The sequence below is a fragment of the Protopterus annectens genome, chromosome 4.part1, assembly GCF_019279795.1.
Source record: "Protopterus annectens isolate FY-2018-M chromosome 4.part1, PAN1.0, whole genome shotgun sequence".
NCBI classification, from domain to species: domain Eukaryota; kingdom Metazoa; phylum Chordata; order Ceratodontiformes; family Protopteridae; genus Protopterus; species Protopterus annectens.
In genome coordinates, this window is record NC_056734.1 from 737,075,617 (window position 1) to 737,092,908 (window position 17,292).

The window sequence follows — 17,292 nt, forward strand, 5'->3', positions numbered from 1 at the left end:
CCTGCATGTCCCAATCAGACAAACATGCAGAAGATACCTCAGATTCAAAGCTGGCTCAATGCACTACCAATTCTCTGCACTGCCCTTTGGCTTATCTACTGCGCCCAGGGTCTTCACAAAGTGCCTGGCACCAGTAATTGCATTCTGAAGACAAATACAAATATATCCTTACTTGGATGACTGCCTTATTCAAGCAGAGAATAAAGACATTCTACTGCAGCATCTGGCGTTTGTAAAGAGATTTCTAACAGGCCTAGGTTACACAGTCAACGAAAATAAATCAAAACTAGTACCCTCTCAAGAGATAATATTCCTGGGTGCAAGCTTAAATACAACTGCCCAGATGGCTTATCTCACACCAGACAAAGGCAACTGACTACCTATTTCAACCTGTTGGCAACAATGGCCCAGTTATCTGAAAGAAAAATTCTGCAGGCTTTGGGCTTCATGGCATCCTGCATTCTACTAATTCCATATGCGAGACTGCATATGACGAAACTTCAATGGTACCTAAAAAGTGTTTGGACTCAACATTGCCACAGCCTGGAAACAATAATTACCCTCATTCCCTGCCTGCAACAGGAGTTTCGTTGGTGGGCGAAGGCTTGTCACTAGAACAAGGGACAGCCATTCACTTTACCCCCAACCAGGCAGACATTAACAACGGATGCATCAGGTTATGCCTGGGAGGCCCACTTGGCAGGAAGATGTATTCAAGGAACATGGTCCGCAAATCAAATGCATCTACATATCAATCAAAAAGAGATGCTAGCTGTTCAGAATGCCCTGACAGCCTTCAAGGCCCTACTTCATCCAGGACAACTACTGATAAAGACAGACAACACCACGGTCATGTGGTATATAAACAAGCAGGGAGGCGCTCATTCTTACCCCCTTTGCAGACTAGCCATGACTCTGTGGGACACAGCTTTGACTTACCAAGTACATCTGCAGGCACAATTCCTGCCAGGAAAGATAAATACTCTGGCAGACGAAATAAGCAGAAACCTCATGGATCCCCACAAGTGGAAATTGGATCCACAAGTCTTCAGCATGATAACAAGGAAATGGGGATGCCCGGATATAGATCTATTTGCCTCTCCCCACAACCACCAACTAAAAAGATTCTGCACAAGGACTTATCACAGACAAGCATGGAAAGTGGACGCCCTCTCTTTCAGCTGGAAAAGCTTAGCAGTATATGCCTTTCCTCCAGTGCCTCTCCTCTCCAAGGTACTCCTAAATGTCAGACAAGAGAAGCCAAAGATGATACTCATTGCCCAGACTGGCCCCGCCAGCACTGGTACCCAATCCTAAGGAACTTGTCTCAATACCCGGCTTGGACCTTGCCTCAAATACCTCATCTACTATCCCAACAAAACAATCAGATCCTGCACAGCCAATTAAAGACCTTAAATCTGGCAGCATGGCAGATAATGTAGTGATACAAAACGCGCCTCTCACTGAAGTGGTAATGGATGTCATTTTGGAGGCCAGAAGGCCTAGTACCAGAAAATCTTACGCTGGAAAATGGAAGAGATTCTGTGCTTGGAACCAGGCACAAGGAATTGACACAGCTGTACCAAATATTCCTCAGATTTTGCAATACTTAACTGAGATGCTGGACAAAGGCCTATCCTTTTCATCAATCAAAATTCATGCCTCTGCCATTTCGGCTCATTACAATACAGAACCACCAATCTTTTCTCATCCCTTGTTAAGGCAGTACCTCAGAGGAGCCGAAAACTTAAGGCCTCCAAGGAGATCACCAATACCTGCATGGGACCTCGGTTATGTTTTGGAAAAACTCACCCTTCCTCCTTTTGAGCCAGCCGCTACAACTGATATAAAGTTTTTATCTTGGAAAACAGCTCTGCTCCCAGCAATAACCTCTGCAAGACGAGTGTCAGAGCTACAGGCACTCATGCCTAAGGTAGTGTCCAGTGTGGCCCTTAACCAAACTATTCATCTGCCTACTTTTTATCCAAACCCACAGAATAAGGGGGAGAGAATTCTGCATTCTTTGGACATACAAAGACAGAGCAACTACTAGTGGCATATGCCGCAGGATCACAAGGAAAGGCTATCTCAAAGCAGACTATTTCAAAGTGGATAGGCCACTGCATTCATTTCTGCTATTCACAACATGGCAAGCCAGTGCCTAAGGGCATTAGGCCACATTCAACCAGAGCAGCAGCCACTTCAGCAGCCTTCCTCTGGGGAGTACCAACTAAAGACATTTTAGAGGCTGCTACCTGGAGTTCAGTGCACACCTTTAAAAAGCACCATCATTTACCACTCTACTCTGAATCCAGGGCAGGCTTTGCCACTGCAGTTCTGCAGGGCCTCATAGCTGCTCCTAATGCTATTTAGCTCCAGCCTCCCAACCTTAGCTTTGGGATTCAACCCAAATGTAATGACTGCAACAGTGAAACACTAAGAACATAGTATAGTTATGTACACTTACCATAAATGTAGATGTTCGTGTGTATTCACTGTTGTAGTCCAGGTTACCCACCCACCATCCCCCTTATCTTTGCTGCAACTTATCTGCTCTTCTCTAACCTATACAACCTATGTGGTGTATTTGCTTGTAGATGAAGGTATTATATATATTTTGGTGCGTGCATGTTTTATTGCCATATTATTAGCCTACCCTTTTGGGGGGCACCTGACATCTGGGGCAAGAAAAACTGAAGAAAATGGCGCCGGCTGCATCTTTTATACCCCTGGTGCACTGACGTCAGAGAAGAGGCGACCGCAACTGACGCAGGACCTAGACTTTGGAATTCAGGCCGACTGAGGGCAGCCTGCCAGCAGGATAACCCAAGTGTAATGACTGCAACAGTGAATACACTCGAACATCTACATTTATGGTAAGTGTACACAACTGTACTTTCTTTATGTCCCTGCTTCAGAGACTAGGTTTCACACTGAACCTCTCCAAGTCATCCCCATCCCCAGAACAAGACAAGGTCTTCCTGGCTTGCAGGATTCAGACAGACCTAATAAAAACATTTTTACCCCAAGCCAGAGTAATCTCCCTGACAAACCATTTCCGGGACCTCCTCCAGGTAGACCAGCTGTCAGCAAGACAGTTTATGTGCACTCTGGGTCTTATGGCAGCCTCCATCCCTATGCTTCCCCTAGCCAGGATGCACATGTGGAAGCTGCAGTGGTATTTAAAGAATGTGTGGTCCCAGCACAGCCATCCTCTAGACTTCCAAATACCCTTCCTGCCTTGTCTACAAACAGAACTAAGGTGGTGGATACAACAGGTTCAAAGGAATCCAGGACTACCCCTCCTACCCCCCACACCAGCTCAACATATGCACACAGATGCCTTGGATCAGGGCTGGGGGGCTACTGTGAAGGGACTCGAGGTACAAGAACCTTGGAAGGCATTCCTCCTGAGGAAACATATTAACGTCAGGGAAATGACGGTGGATCATTTAGCCCTGAAGGCTTTTCTCCCTATCCTTTAACCAGGCCCTCTGCTAATCTTCAGAGACAACACCGTTATGTGGTACATCAACAAACAGGGGGGACCAGGTCCTACCTTCTATGCAGGCTGGCAGTGCAAATTTGGAAATTAGCCTCACAGAACAACTTATCTCTACAGGCAACATACATCCCTTCCCAGGACAGCCATCAGGTGGATGCTCTAAGTAGATCATTCTCTTTACATCACATGTGGATGTTACACAGGGAAGTTTTCCTAGACATTGTCCATCATTGGGGTACACCACATACAGATCTGTTTGCCTCCCCCCAGAACAGACAACTGAGAAAATTCTGTACCAAACACCACTCTCCCCTAGTTTGGAGAGTAGGTGCCTTCACCATCTCATGGAATGTATGGTTTCTGTATTCCTTCCCCCCTTCCCTCTCATTCAGAAAGTCCTCCTGAATATCAGGAGAGACATGTCAAAAATGTTGCTGGTGACTCTCTACTGGCCAAAGCAGCATTGGTTCCCCCTTCTACAATCCCTCACCAAGGGCAACCACCACAATTTACCTCACAAAGTGGAATTACTCACGCAACAGAAAGGACCTCTCATCCATCCATACCTAGAGATGCTGAGCCTAACTTTCTGGGCAATAAACATCTAGTACCCTTCAGACATTGCTACACAGAGGACGTGCTTTCTATCCTGCAAGAGGCCAGGGAACCTAATACAAGGAGATCCTGCATTTCTAAATGGGAGAGCTTCTCCAAATGCTGTCTCCAAAGATATAAGGACCCACTTCTAGCAGATGCCCCTTTAGTCTTAGCTTGTGTGTGTGAGCTGATTAAAGCAGACCTTTCATATGCCTCAGTGAAAGTGCACCTCTCTGCTGTCTCTGCCTGCCTACCCTTGGAACCTCCTTTACTCTCCAGGTTGGATGTTAAATTTTTCTTAAAAGGGGTCTTACACATAAGACCACCCAGAAAGCCTACCCCACCAGCCTGGGACCTAAATTATATCCAGGAGAAATTTACTGGCCGCATTTGAACCAGCGACTTCTGCATCCCTGCAGATGTGTACATGGAACACAGTTTTGCTGGTAGCCCTCTCTTTAGCACGAAGGGTCTCAGAGTTGCAGGCATTTATGGCATGCCCTCCTTACACTATCTTCCATAAAGACAGGTTGACCCTGTGCACCAACCCCTCCTTCATGCCCAGTGTGGTCAACGAGCTATCACTAAATCAGTCCTTTCACTTACCTACCTTCTCCTCTCCCCATAATGACAATGAGAAAATGCTACACTCCCTGGATGTTCACAGACAATTAAGATTTTATCTGGACAAATCCAGGTCCATCAGAAAATCTAATCAACTTTTGTTTCCTTCCATCCCAGAGCCCTGGGCAAGGCCGTCTCCAAACAGACTATTTCCTGTTGGATCAGGAAAACTATCTGTTTCTGCTGCTCATACCACGGAAAAGACCTAAATCTGGGGATCAGGGCTCATTCTATTAAAGCAGTAGCTTCCTCCAATGCCTTCTTTCAAAGGCCTAGACACAGTACCATCCTTGAGGCAGCCACCTGGTCCACTGTACATACCCTCACCAAACATTACAAACTGGACCATATCTCCAGCGCCAAAGCAGGTTTTGCAAGGGCAATCCTGCAAGGATTTCTGGAATCCATTACCTCTACCTCCACCCTTCCTCCTTCCTGAGATGTGGTACTCTCCCACAGTAAGAATACTGCAACATGAGAAGAAGTCATAGAATAGTTGTGTAAAATCTTACCATAACCATAGATGTCCTTCTCTTCCATGTTGCGATGTTCTTCGTGTTTCACTGTTGCAGTCATCACATTTGGGTTATCTGCTTGCAGTAGCCCTCAGTCAGCCTGATTATCAAAGTCTTGGGTCCTGCATCGGTTGCTGTCTCATCTTCCATGACGTCAGGTAGTCAGGGGTATAAAGCATGCAGCCGACACCATTACACCAGTCTTTCTTGCCGTGCGGTGCCCGAAGCAGAAGCAGTTCATAAGTGCTGGTCGGCTGACTCCTGAAATTTTCTTTTTCGAGTTTCAGAACCGAAGTCTTCAACTAAAGCGAAGTACCCCGTTGCGGAAACTTTTTCTTGCTCTTAACCGATGTCAGTAAAAGTCAATAATTGTATTTCTTGTGGAAAGCAAATACCTCATAAAGATTTTCATTCGTAATGTATTCCTTGCCTAGGCCCTGACCACAACGTACCTCGCTGTTGGTTTTGTGCCTTATTTAAACCGCAAATTATTTGTCGTCTGTATATTTACGCTTCTAAATATTTTGATACTCTGTTTAATTATCCAGATATGTTTTTGGTAAGCAATCCGACTACCGACTTTCCAAAAAAACGCAAAGATAAAGACAGAGACAGGCCGCCTAGGTCCAAAGCTGCCAACAACGCTTCTCCTAAGTTAGTCACCAGTTCGCCGGTACTCAGTGAGGCGCTTTCGCAGCCCCTGATACCCGCTACTTCAGATTCGCAGGCTCTACTGAGACCCATTCGGAGTCCGGTATGCCGCGAGATGCTTCAACTGTGGAACCTGCGGATATCTCTAACTTGGATGGGTCTGGAGCCGCTGTGCAGGCACCGGCTTTTGAGGGTGTATTCAGGCCTACTGACTTGCATGTTAAACCGACGCCATCTTCTTCTTCAAGGCCTAAAACTCGAACCATCCCTAGAAAACCAATGCCCAGACCGCATGGTCAGGCCTGTATGCCAAAAAAACAAATGATAAGAATGGCTAAAGACCTTATTACTTTAATCAGGTGAAGCCAACCTTCCTCCTCTAAGAGACCTAGGACTGAATTTGCCTATGATACTTCTGATCAGGATTCTGAAGTTTCTGTTTCCTCTGATGACCAGGATTTACCCTTATCTACCCATGAAGATTCTGATGCAGAGGACTCTATTCCCTGTGCTTCCCTTCCAGAGGATTTCTCTTTTGGTGAAACTTTGCATACTCTTAGGGAGCATTTCTGCTGGGAAAGCCAGGGTTACTCTGATTCTAAAAAGAGGCTTAGGGATTTCTTACTCCTGCCCCAACACAGGCCTTTAGCTATCCCCCCTGTACTGGACATTGTTGATGATGCCTTTTCGGAATCTAGCTTGGCCCCTGATTCTTTACCTCCTGCTCCCAGAAAACCTGAAAGATATTACAGGGTTCCTGACTCTCACAAGTTCCTTTTTAAAAATCCTACTGAGTATCCTGAGACAATTTCACAGGGACCCAAGGGCATTAAGGCTACTACTGCCAAAAATCCCAGCCTCTCCGATAAGAGATTCCATGGTGCTAGATAGATGGGGTAAAAAGGTATACACTTCTGCTACCTTGGCCATTAGGGCCTTAAACTGCCAGTTTCATATGTTAAAGTATCAGCAGCATATTATTGGATTGCTTAAACAGAAAATTATGTTGATTCCTGACTGTGCTGAAAATAAGGATTTACAGGATTTAATGCATTCTGCTGAACAAGTTGGAAAACATACTTTGCAATGTGGTTTTGGTTCACTAGAGACATCTTGCAGGGCTGCTGTCACTGGGTCTGTACTTAGAAGGCATGCTTGGCTTAAGGAGCAGTCTTTGCCAGATCATGTTAAAGCTAAATTGCTGGATGCTCCCTTAAATCAGGACCGCCTGTTTGGCAACAAAGCAGAAGTACTTAAAAAGATGGAGGAAAAAGCTAAATCTATGCAAACTGTTAAATATTTCCTACAGGTACATCCTCCAAGATTTAGTAGGGATTGGCCCTCTAAGAATTGGTCATTTCCTGCCTCTTCCAGGCCTTTCAGTCCAAACCCAGAACCAGCAGAACACCCAGGCTTCAGACTCAAGGTACGCACAGGACTAAGCAGTGGGGGACTCCCACTTCCAAATCAGGGAGTAGTAAGACTCCCCCTTATGGTAAACTGTCTCAATGACTTATCTTTAAAACTTCCAAGTCCTTCTCAACTGACTGCTCCTTTAGGGGGAAAGATTGCTCTGCAGACAAAAAACTGGGAACTGATTACCCAGGACAAATGGGTTGTAAATATAGTTTCCTAAGGATACAGATTTCACTTCTACACATTACCAACCCGAAACGGTTGGCCAGATCTACCCCCAAATCAGTGGGCAGAAGCTCAAAAGCAAGTACTCTCTCTCTTAAGCATAAGGGCTATTCAAATTGTACCAGAAGAGGAAAAGGGGCAAGGTTTCTACTCAAGACTTTTCCTAGTACCCAGAAAGACAACTCATGGCGTCCTATCCTGGACCTTTCTATCCTAAACACCTTTTTGGTGATCCCAAAATTCAAGATGCTAACTCTTCACCAGTTGCTTCCTATGCTAGGCAAGGATGCCTGGTTGGCAACAGTGGATTTAAAGGAAGCCTACCTGCACATCTCAATCAGGGGATCTTGCAGAAGATACCTACGCTTCAAAGCAGGCTACATGCACTATCAGTTCTCTGCACTACCCTTTGGCTTATCTACTGCGCCCAGGGTATTCACAAAGTGCCTAGCTCCAGTTATTGCATTTTGCAGGCAAAGAAATATTCAAATATACCCATACCTCGATGATTGCCTAATTCAGGCAGAAAGCCAGGACATACTTCTGAATCATCTGGCGTTTGTACAAAAGGTGCTAACTTGTCTGGGGCACACCATAAATGCAAAGAAATCACATATTGTACCCTGTCAACAAATTATATTCCTGGGAGCAAGCTTGAACACAACTTCCCAGATGGCTTTCCTCACGCCAGAGAAACAAATTAATTTGACAGCTTACTTCAAACTAATGGCCAGAAAAACCCTGCTGTCTGCAAGACAAATACTGCAAGCCATGGGGTTCATGGCCTCCTGCATTCTCCTAATTCCATATGCAAGACTGCATATGAGGAAACTACAATGGTATTTGAAAAGCATATGGTGTCAACATTCTCAGGATCTAGAAGCGATGATTCCTGTCATACCTTGCCTACAGTTAGAGTTCCTTTGGTGGGCAGAGGCCTGCCACCAAAACAAGGGACTACCATTCACTCTACCCCCTGCCGCCCAAACCCTAACAGACGTATTAGATTATGCATGGGGGACTCCCCTGGCAGGGAAGTGCATTCGGGGCAAATGGAACCCTAGTCAAATGCACCTGCATATCAATCAAAAAGAAATGTTAGCTGTACAGAATGCTCTGACAGCCTTCAAGGACCACATTCTTCCAGGACAATTAATGCTAAGGACGGACAACACCACTGTTATGTGGTACATAAACAAGCAGGGGGGGGCCCATTCATACCCGTTCTGCAGACTAGCCATGACTCTGTGGAACACAGCCTTGAGCTACCAAGTGCATTTACAGGCTCAATTCCTACCAGGAAAGTTAAATACACTGGCAGATGAACTAAGCAGAAATCTCATGGACCCACATGAGTGGAAACTGGAGTTAAAGATAAACAAATGGGGGAGCCCAGATATATACCTGTTTGCCTCCCCCCAGAACTACCAACTGGACAAATTCTGCACAAGGACTCCCCACAAACAAGCTTGGAAAGTGGATGCCCTGTCCTTCAACTGGAAAAATCTATCAGTTTATGCCTTTCCTCCTCTGCCTCTCCTCTCGAAAGTACTACTAAAGATCAAACAGGACAAACCAAGGACGATACTGATTGCACCAGACTGGCCACTCCAACACTGGTACCCCCTCTTGCACAGTGTGTCACAGCTGGCACCATAGCACCTGCCTCAGACCCCTACCCTGCTGTCCCAGCAGGAGGGCTAGATTTTGCATCCTCAGCTTCAAACCCTGAACCTGGCAGCCTGGCTAATTGCTTGACTTCTCCGTTACCATCCCTCAGTAAACACGTTTTGGATGTCATTTTGGAGGCAAGGAGGCCTAGTGCTAGAAAATCTTATGCTGAAAAATGGAAAAGATTCTGTTACTGGAACCAAACTCAAGGGATGGGCACAGCAGCGCCCAATTTACCTCAGATTCTTCAATACTTAACTGAGATGCTTCACAAGGGCCTTTCTTTTTCCTCCATCAAATTCCATGCCTCAGCCATTTCAGCTCATTACAACACAGAACCACCCCTCTTCTCTCATCCACTGCTGAAGCAGTTCCTCAGAGGGGCCAAAAACCTAAGACTACCCAGGAAAGCCCCATCTCCATCCTGGGATGTTAACTTTGTATTGGAAAAACTCACTCTTCCTCCTTTTGAGCCAGCCGCAAGTGCAGAGTTAAAATTCCTTTCTTGGAAAACAGTCTTCCTTTTAGCAATCACTTTGGCAAGAAGATTATCTGAATTACAGGCCCTTATGGCAGTGGAGCCTTTTGTCATCTTTCATGCGGACAGGTTGTCCCTCAGGACTAACCCCTCCAGGTGGTATCCAGTGTGGCTCTTAATCAGTCCATTCATTTGCCAACCTTCTTTTCTAATCCACAGAACAAAGGGGAAATGGATACTGCACTCCTTAGATGTGCACAGACAACTTAGATTTTACTTGGACAGGACTAAACCTCAAAGGAAATCTGAACAACTGCTGGTGGCATTTGCTGCAGGGGGAGAGGGGAAGGCCATTTCAAAGCAAACCATTTCTAAATGGATAGGCCATTGCATTCATTTCTGCTATAAGCATCATGGAAAACCTATCCCACAGGGGATAAGACTGCACTCAGCCAGGGCTGCATCTACCCCTACAACCTTTCTCAGAGGTGTCCCTACCAGGGACATCCTAGAAGCTGCTACCTGGAGTTCTGTACATACTTTCACCAAGCATTACCTTTTGCCTATTTTCTCTAAATCCAGAGCTGGTTTTGCCATTGCAGTCTAGCAGGGACTTATAGCTGGTTCTAATGCTATCTGAATTCCTCCTCCCATCCTTAGCTTTGAGAATCTACCCAAATGAGATGACTGCAACAGTGAAACACGAAGAACATAGTACAGTTGTGTACACTTACCATAAATGTAGATGTTCGAATATATTCACTGTTGCAGTCCTGGTTACCCTCCCTCCAGCCCCCTGACTTCTTTTGGCTATACCTCTATTCTCTTTTACTATGCTTAAAAGTTTTTTGGTGTATTTGCTTTTTTGTTGGAGGTATAACCTTGCATATTTATATTTAATTGCTACCCATTAGGGGGGAACCTGACATCTGGGGCAAGAAAAACTGATGTAATGGCGTCGGCTCCATGCATTATACACCTGACTACCTGACGTCATGGAAGATGAGACAGCAACCGACGCAGGACCCAAGACTTTGATAATCAGGCTGACTGAGGGCTACTGCAAGCAGATAGCCCAAATGTGAGGACTGCAACAGTGAATACACTCGAACATCTACATTTATGGTAAGTGTACACAACTGTACTTTATTCCTTCTCTCCCTCCCGTCCCCCTAGTTTCATATCTACAGATCTGTGGGCCTTCATAGAGCCCCTACCGGCACTATTTTCATTTTTGGACAGTCTGTGGCATTCCAGCAGTCTGGAGGACATATTTTGGCATCTTCTAGGCTAATGTCCAACTGGACAGTTAGTTCTGAGGCCTGTGCATGCAGATGTCATATTTAAGGTCCCTGGTTTATGGCCCTGTGTGTGACGTCCCATACAGCAACAGCAACCAGGCTGAAAGCTTTTGTAGAGGCGCCGAAATTCTGGTCGCCTGAAGCGGAGGATCCCACAGTAACAATACTGCAGCATGGAAGAGAAAGACATATATATGACACTAAAACCATCTAAATAAAAATAACAAGCGAAGAAACTTAGACATCACAAGCAAAAAACTTCAAAAACAGGCATTGTAAAAAATACAAACAGAGGCTGAGACCGGTATTCCTTTTAGCGCTTTCGTTCTTTAATATATGTTGCACTTCTTCAGAAACTAATGACAATGCATAAAAAGAATGAGGTTTAAATATCATGGTTGTGGAATATTAAGTACAATAAAACAATGTGGATAGCTATGGAAAACTACGTAGTACAAAACTTCACGGTTATCAATTTTCAATGGAGTCCCGGGAAGGAAAGCTCCGTAACATTATACAATTTAGGCAAATCATTAAAAAATACGCAACAGAGTATATAATTTACAAATGAAAAAGGTAAATAACATTTCAAAAGTGTAGAAATCATTAAAAATTAGCAATATAGTGTACAATTTGCAAATGAAAACGATAAATAACATTTCAAAAAGTGTAGACAAAAACCTTAGTTTATATAGTATAAAACCTAAGCATAGAAGTGAAGGAGGTTTGGATAGGTATCATAATGGAATTATAGCAGAGAACAATGGGTATATAGAAGAAGTATAAAGTTTATGGAGGACATAGGTTTAGTGGGCATAGTTATTTATCAGAACTTCAGGCTATGGATGAATGGATTTGAGGTAGGGTGGAAAGTGGAATGGGATGGTTTGAATGCAGGTGGAAGATAAAGGGAGGAGGGGATGCTGGGATTGGATGGAGAAGGGGGATGGGGTTGTTTGTAAATGAAAGTGGAGGGATATGATTGGTCTGTCTGGATATGGGAGTGGTTTAGTGGGTATAAATGTAGAAATGGTGGGGGCGGGTGGGATATGGGGCAGGGGAGCGGTAGGGGGAGGGGAGAGGGTGCCGTCCCATCGGGGAGGGCGGTGGCCTCCCCTCTGGCCGTGTGTGGCCACCCCCAGGGTTGGCACACCGGAGTCTATGTCAGTCATGGGTACTTGTGGTGGATGCCCTTCTCCACGCGGAGCATCTGTTCAAAGACCCGGAAGGTCAGCGGTGCGGCTGCATGCCGGCCACAGCGGGGATTCCCTGCCGTCGTGCAGTGTGGGGCCAGTAGCCCTAGTCCAAGCGCCCACAAAACCTTGCTTGCTCATCTTGAGGTGCGATGCTGCGTGGGCAGCAGTGACCCTGGTGAATGAGAATTGTACGACTCTGAGTGGTGGATTACTCGGCTCGTGCATCGATGAAGAACGCAGCTAGCTGCGTGAACTAATGTGAATTGCAAGACACATTGATCGACACTTCGAACGCACTTTGCGGCCCCGGGTTACTCCCAGGGCTATACCTGTCTGAGGGTCATCATGCCTTCCATCACCCCCGGGAGTGTCCGGCCCCCATTGAGGGCACAGCTGAGGAGTCAAGGAAGCCTGACGCGGGCCCCCCACCCCCATCGGGAGAGACGCGGACAGAGGAGAGAAGTCCCCTGCTGCCCCAAGCCGGGAAGCCTGTCAGAGGACGGGAGGAAGCAAGCACATGTCTGGCCCACCCCCCCATTCCCCCCCCGAGGCTTGGAGCCGGGTGTGGAGTTCGAGCACCCAGTGGGCCACCTTTGGTAAGCAGAACATGCTGCAGGATGAACTGAACGCTGGGTTAATGCGCCTGATGCCGACGCTCATCAGACCCCAGAAAAGTTGTTGGTTGATATAGACAGTAGGACGGTAGCCATGGAATTAGGAATCAGCTAAGGAGTGTGTAACAACTCACCTGCCAAATCAACTAGCCCAGAGAATGGATGGCGGTGGACTATCGGACCCATACCCAGCCGGTGCTGGGAGCTGAGGGGGCTACGCTGCGACAAGTAGGAGGGCCTCCACGGTGGTACTGAAGCCCAGGGCGAGGGTCCGGGTGGAGCTGCCATGGGTGCAGATCTTGGTGGTAGTAGTAAATATTCAAACGAGACCTTTGAAGTCCAAAGTGGAGAAGGGTTCCATGTGAACAGCAGTTGAATATGGGTCAAGTTTGTCCTGAGGGATTGGTGAGTGTCGTTCCAAAGGGACGGGTGATGGCCTCCATCGCCCTCGGACGATCGAAAGGGAGTCTGGTTCAGATCCCTGAATCCGGAGTGACGGAGACGGGCGCCTCGTGGTGTCCATTGTGGTGAAGCAAACGATCCCGGCGAAGCTGTTGGGGGGGCCCTGGGAGAGTTTCCTTTTCTTTGTAAAGGGCAGGGCACCCTGCAATGGGTTCACCCCGAGAGAGGGGCCTGCTCCCTGGAAAGCTTAGCTGTTCCGGCAGCATCAGGTGAGCTCTCGCCGACCCTTGAAAATCCCGGGGAGAGGGCGTAAGTCTCGCTCTGGGCCATACTCATATCCGCAGCAGGTCTCCAAGGTGAACAGCCTCTAGCATGTTAGAACAATGTAGGCAAGGGAAGTTGGCAAGCCAGATCTGTAACTTCAGGATAAGGATTGTCTCTAAGAGCTGGGTCGGTTGGGCTCGGGCGTGAAGCAGGGCTGGGCGCTCGCAGCAGCTGGATGAGGCGGTCCTCCCCCTCGCCGCTCTCCCCCTACTGGGGGGCGGGGGCACAACAGTGGCGATTTTGGACGTGCACCGGGCCCTTCCTGTGGATCGCCCCGGCTGTGGCGGACACCAGGCTCGACCAGCGTCCCGCATTGTCTGACAGCTAGCAGCTGACTTAGAACTGGTACAGCCCAGGGGAATCCAACTGTTTAATTAAAACAAAGCATCGCAAAGGCCCGAGACTGGTGTTGATGCGATGTGATCTCTGCCCAGTGCTCTGAATGTCAAAGTGAAGAAATTCAGTGAAGCGGGGGAAAACGGCGGGAGTAACTATGACTCTATTAAGGTAGCCAAATGCCTCATCATCTAATTAGTGACATGCATAAATGGATGAACAAGATTCCCACTGTCCCTACCTACTGTCAAGCGAAACCACAGCCAAGGGAACGGGACTGGCAGAATCAGCAGGGAAAGAAGACCCTGTTGAGCTTGACTCTAGTCTGACACTGTGAAGAGACATGAGAAGTGTGGAATAAGTGGGAGGCCTCGTCTGCTGGTGAAATATTACTACTCTTATCGTTTTTTTCACTAACCCGGTGAGGCGAGGGCCGAGCCCCACAGGGGCTCTGGCTTCTGGCTCCAAGCACCCGGGTGTCCGGACGTGACCCGCTCTTGGGGACAGTGTTAGGTGGGGAGTATGACTGGGGCGGTACACCTGTCAAATAGTAACGCAGGTGTCCTAAGGCGAGCTCAGGGAGGATACAAACCTATCATGGAGAAGGGCAAAAGCTCACATGACCTTGATTTTCGATATGAATACAGACTGTGAAAGTGGGGCCTCTCACTGGCTTTTTGGGTTTTAAGCAGGTGGTGTCAGTAAAGTTACCACAGGGATAACTGGCTTGTGGCAGCCAAGCATTCATAGTAACATTGCTTTTAGATCCTTCAATGTCGGTTCTTCCTATCATTGTGAAGCAGAATTCACCAAGCATTGGATTGTTCATCTACTAACAGGGAACGTGAGCTGAGTTTAGACCATCGTGAAACAGGTTAGTTTTACCCTGCTGATGTATTGTTGTGATAATAATCCTATTCGGTACGAGAGGAACCACAGGTTCAGACATTTGGTGTATGTGCTTGGCTGAGGGGCCAATGGTGCAAAGCTACCATATGGGGGATTAATGACTGAATGCCTCTAAGTCAGAATCCTGCCTAAACGTAATGATACCGTAGCACCGCGGATCTCTGGTTTGCCAAGAATAGCCGGCCACAAGGTCAGCAAGGAGTGCCGCTAGTCATTGGGTCAGAGCGCGTACAGAAGGAGCTGCTTCTTTCCAGCAGTGCACAGCATGTTCATGGGGAACCAGGTGCTAAGTCATTCGTAGAGGACCTGATTCTGGGTCAGGGTTTCGTACGTAGCAGAGCAGCAAAAAGCTGTGATCTATTGAAAGTCAGCCCTCGAGCCAAAATTTTGTCGCAGGTGGGGGGATGGGCTCCGTTCCCTCACGGGGAGGGGAGGACCCATCCTCGGTGGCCCATCCTGCGTGCCGCCCCCCTCTCCTAACGTCCAGATCGTCGGCAGGACTTTGCTCCTCTGTGGCAGGTGTGGGGTCCGGCGGGGGGATCGAGGGAGCAGGATCCATGCACGACCTGGAGGCAGGCCATCCCCCCGTGGGAGGAGGTCCCCGGTCGCACCCCTCACTCCTCACCCTCCGACCGCCTCCTTCCAGATAGCCGTAACCCCTTCAGGGCACAGAAGGGGCTGAAGATTCATACTCGGGCTTAAGGGTCATCCCCAGAGGGGCGATCCAGTGGCAAGGCCTTCCGTGCGGCAGGAGGTCCCCGGTCACACCCCTTGCTCTGCACCCTCCGATGCCTTCATCCAAATAGCTAGAACCCGAGATGGAGTGGAGGGGGCTGAGGATTGCGTACTCGGGCGGCGAGTGTGTGGTTCAGGGGAGAGGGCAGTGGTCCATCCAGGGAAGCCAAATCTGGGATCCCGACCTCCCAGTGCCCAGGGAGAGGTGATATGGCCGCCATGGCGTCTCAAACCCGGGACCGGCCAGGGGATTCGGCTGACAAACACAGGCATGCTGAGGGCCACCCCCAGAAGCCAGGTCTGCGAGCCTGTCCTCCCAGCCCCTAGCGGTGCGAAAATAGGAACACAGTGGCATTTTGCACCCGGGATCGTCCGCAGCCACTGGGTCAGTCTCCGGTCCCCCAACCGACACTGCAGGGATGCTGCCCTGTGAACAGCACCACTCATGAGGCAAGGGGGCACGTGCCAGAAGGCTCAAAGCGAAGCACATTCGTTGGCGCCTGGCGCCGCTGAAGAGAGAGATGGAGATGCAAGACGAAATGGGCAGAGATCCCAAGGCCATAGCCTGTGTGAGTTTGAAAGCCCTAGCTGGAGGGCAAAGGGAAGAACCAGCATCACGGAAGTCTGGATGAGGGTCTGGCTGAGGCCTCGTGGCCCAGCAAAGTTCCACGAGGCTGGGAAAGATCGGAGGGTAGCTCCCCTGAGAGGCTCCGAGGGCAGGGTTGACATATTATGATTTGGCGGTCTCCCAGGAGTTATGTAACCCGGGAAAGACCTCTCCCACCTGTGTATAAGTGGAAGCCATGAGGGGGTCCCTCCCAATGGAAGTCCTTAAGGGGGAGAGGCAGAAAACGGCCGGGCAGGGAGAGCTGCTGCCTGAGTGAGGGGGTCTGGACCGTGGCCCCCTCCAGATGGAAGTCTTTAAGGGAGCGTCTGGTGGAAGGCTGCGGAACCAGGAATGCTTCTGCCCGGGTGAGCTGGGTCAGGCGCAAACCCCTCACAATGGAAGTCCTCAAGAGAATGGCTGGTGGAAGGCCACGGGGCCAGGAGTGCTCCTGCCTGGGTGAGCGGGGTAAGCTGGAGTCCCCCACCATGGAAGTCCTCAAGGGAAGCCTCTTTTGGATGGCTGAAGGCCTGGAGTGCTCCTGTCAGGCAGGGGGAAGGCGTCCGACCTTGCCCAGTACCCGATGGCATCCCCAAAATGTCACAGTCCCCTGAATAGCTCTGCACTGGAAGGGAGGGCGGCTTGGAAGTCCAGATGAGAGCATACCTGCCCCTCAGTGGCCGAGGGGAGTTCCACGAGTGTGGCCAGGATCTAAGGGAGGTCCCCATGAGAGGCTTTGAGGGCATGAGGACAGGACACAGTTTGGCAGCCTTCAGGGGATATGTGGGAGATGGGGACCATGGTGCTCTGGACCGGAAAGGAGGGGGACGTGGAAGTCCCGATAAGAGAGGGCTTGTCCCTTGGCAGCTGAGGGGAAAAACGCGGGGCCAGCTGAGATTAGAGGGAGGTCCCCCCCTGAGAGGCTCCAAGGGCACGGGGACACTGCACGGCTTGGCAGCCTCCAGGAGATATGTAACCCGGGAAAAGAGCCCTCCCACCCGGGTAAAAGTGGAAGCCCAGAGGGGGTCCCTCCCCCTCCCCTTGGAAGTCCAGAAGGGGGAGAGAGGCAGAAAGTGGCCAGGGAGGCAGCGCTCCTGCTCAGGTGAGAGGGTCCTGATCGCATCGTCCCCCCTCCAGTGGAAGTCCTTAAGGGGGCCGCTGCCGAAAGGCTGTGAGGCCAGGAGAGCTC

At 48.8% G+C, this 17,292-nt stretch overlaps 1 protein-coding gene and 1 non-coding gene across 2 annotated transcripts in view; both read left to right on the forward strand.

Annotated features, from left to right (window-relative positions):
- GMPS (guanine monophosphate synthase) overlaps positions 1-17,292 on the forward strand; it is a 1,355,954-nt gene that overhangs the window by 1,255,853 nt on the left and 82,809 nt on the right. The window lies entirely within an intron of this gene.
- Positions 12,372-12,522, forward strand: LOC122801473. Its single transcript, XR_006364744.1, has one exon. It is a non-coding gene; the product is annotated as a 5.8S ribosomal RNA (ribosomal RNA).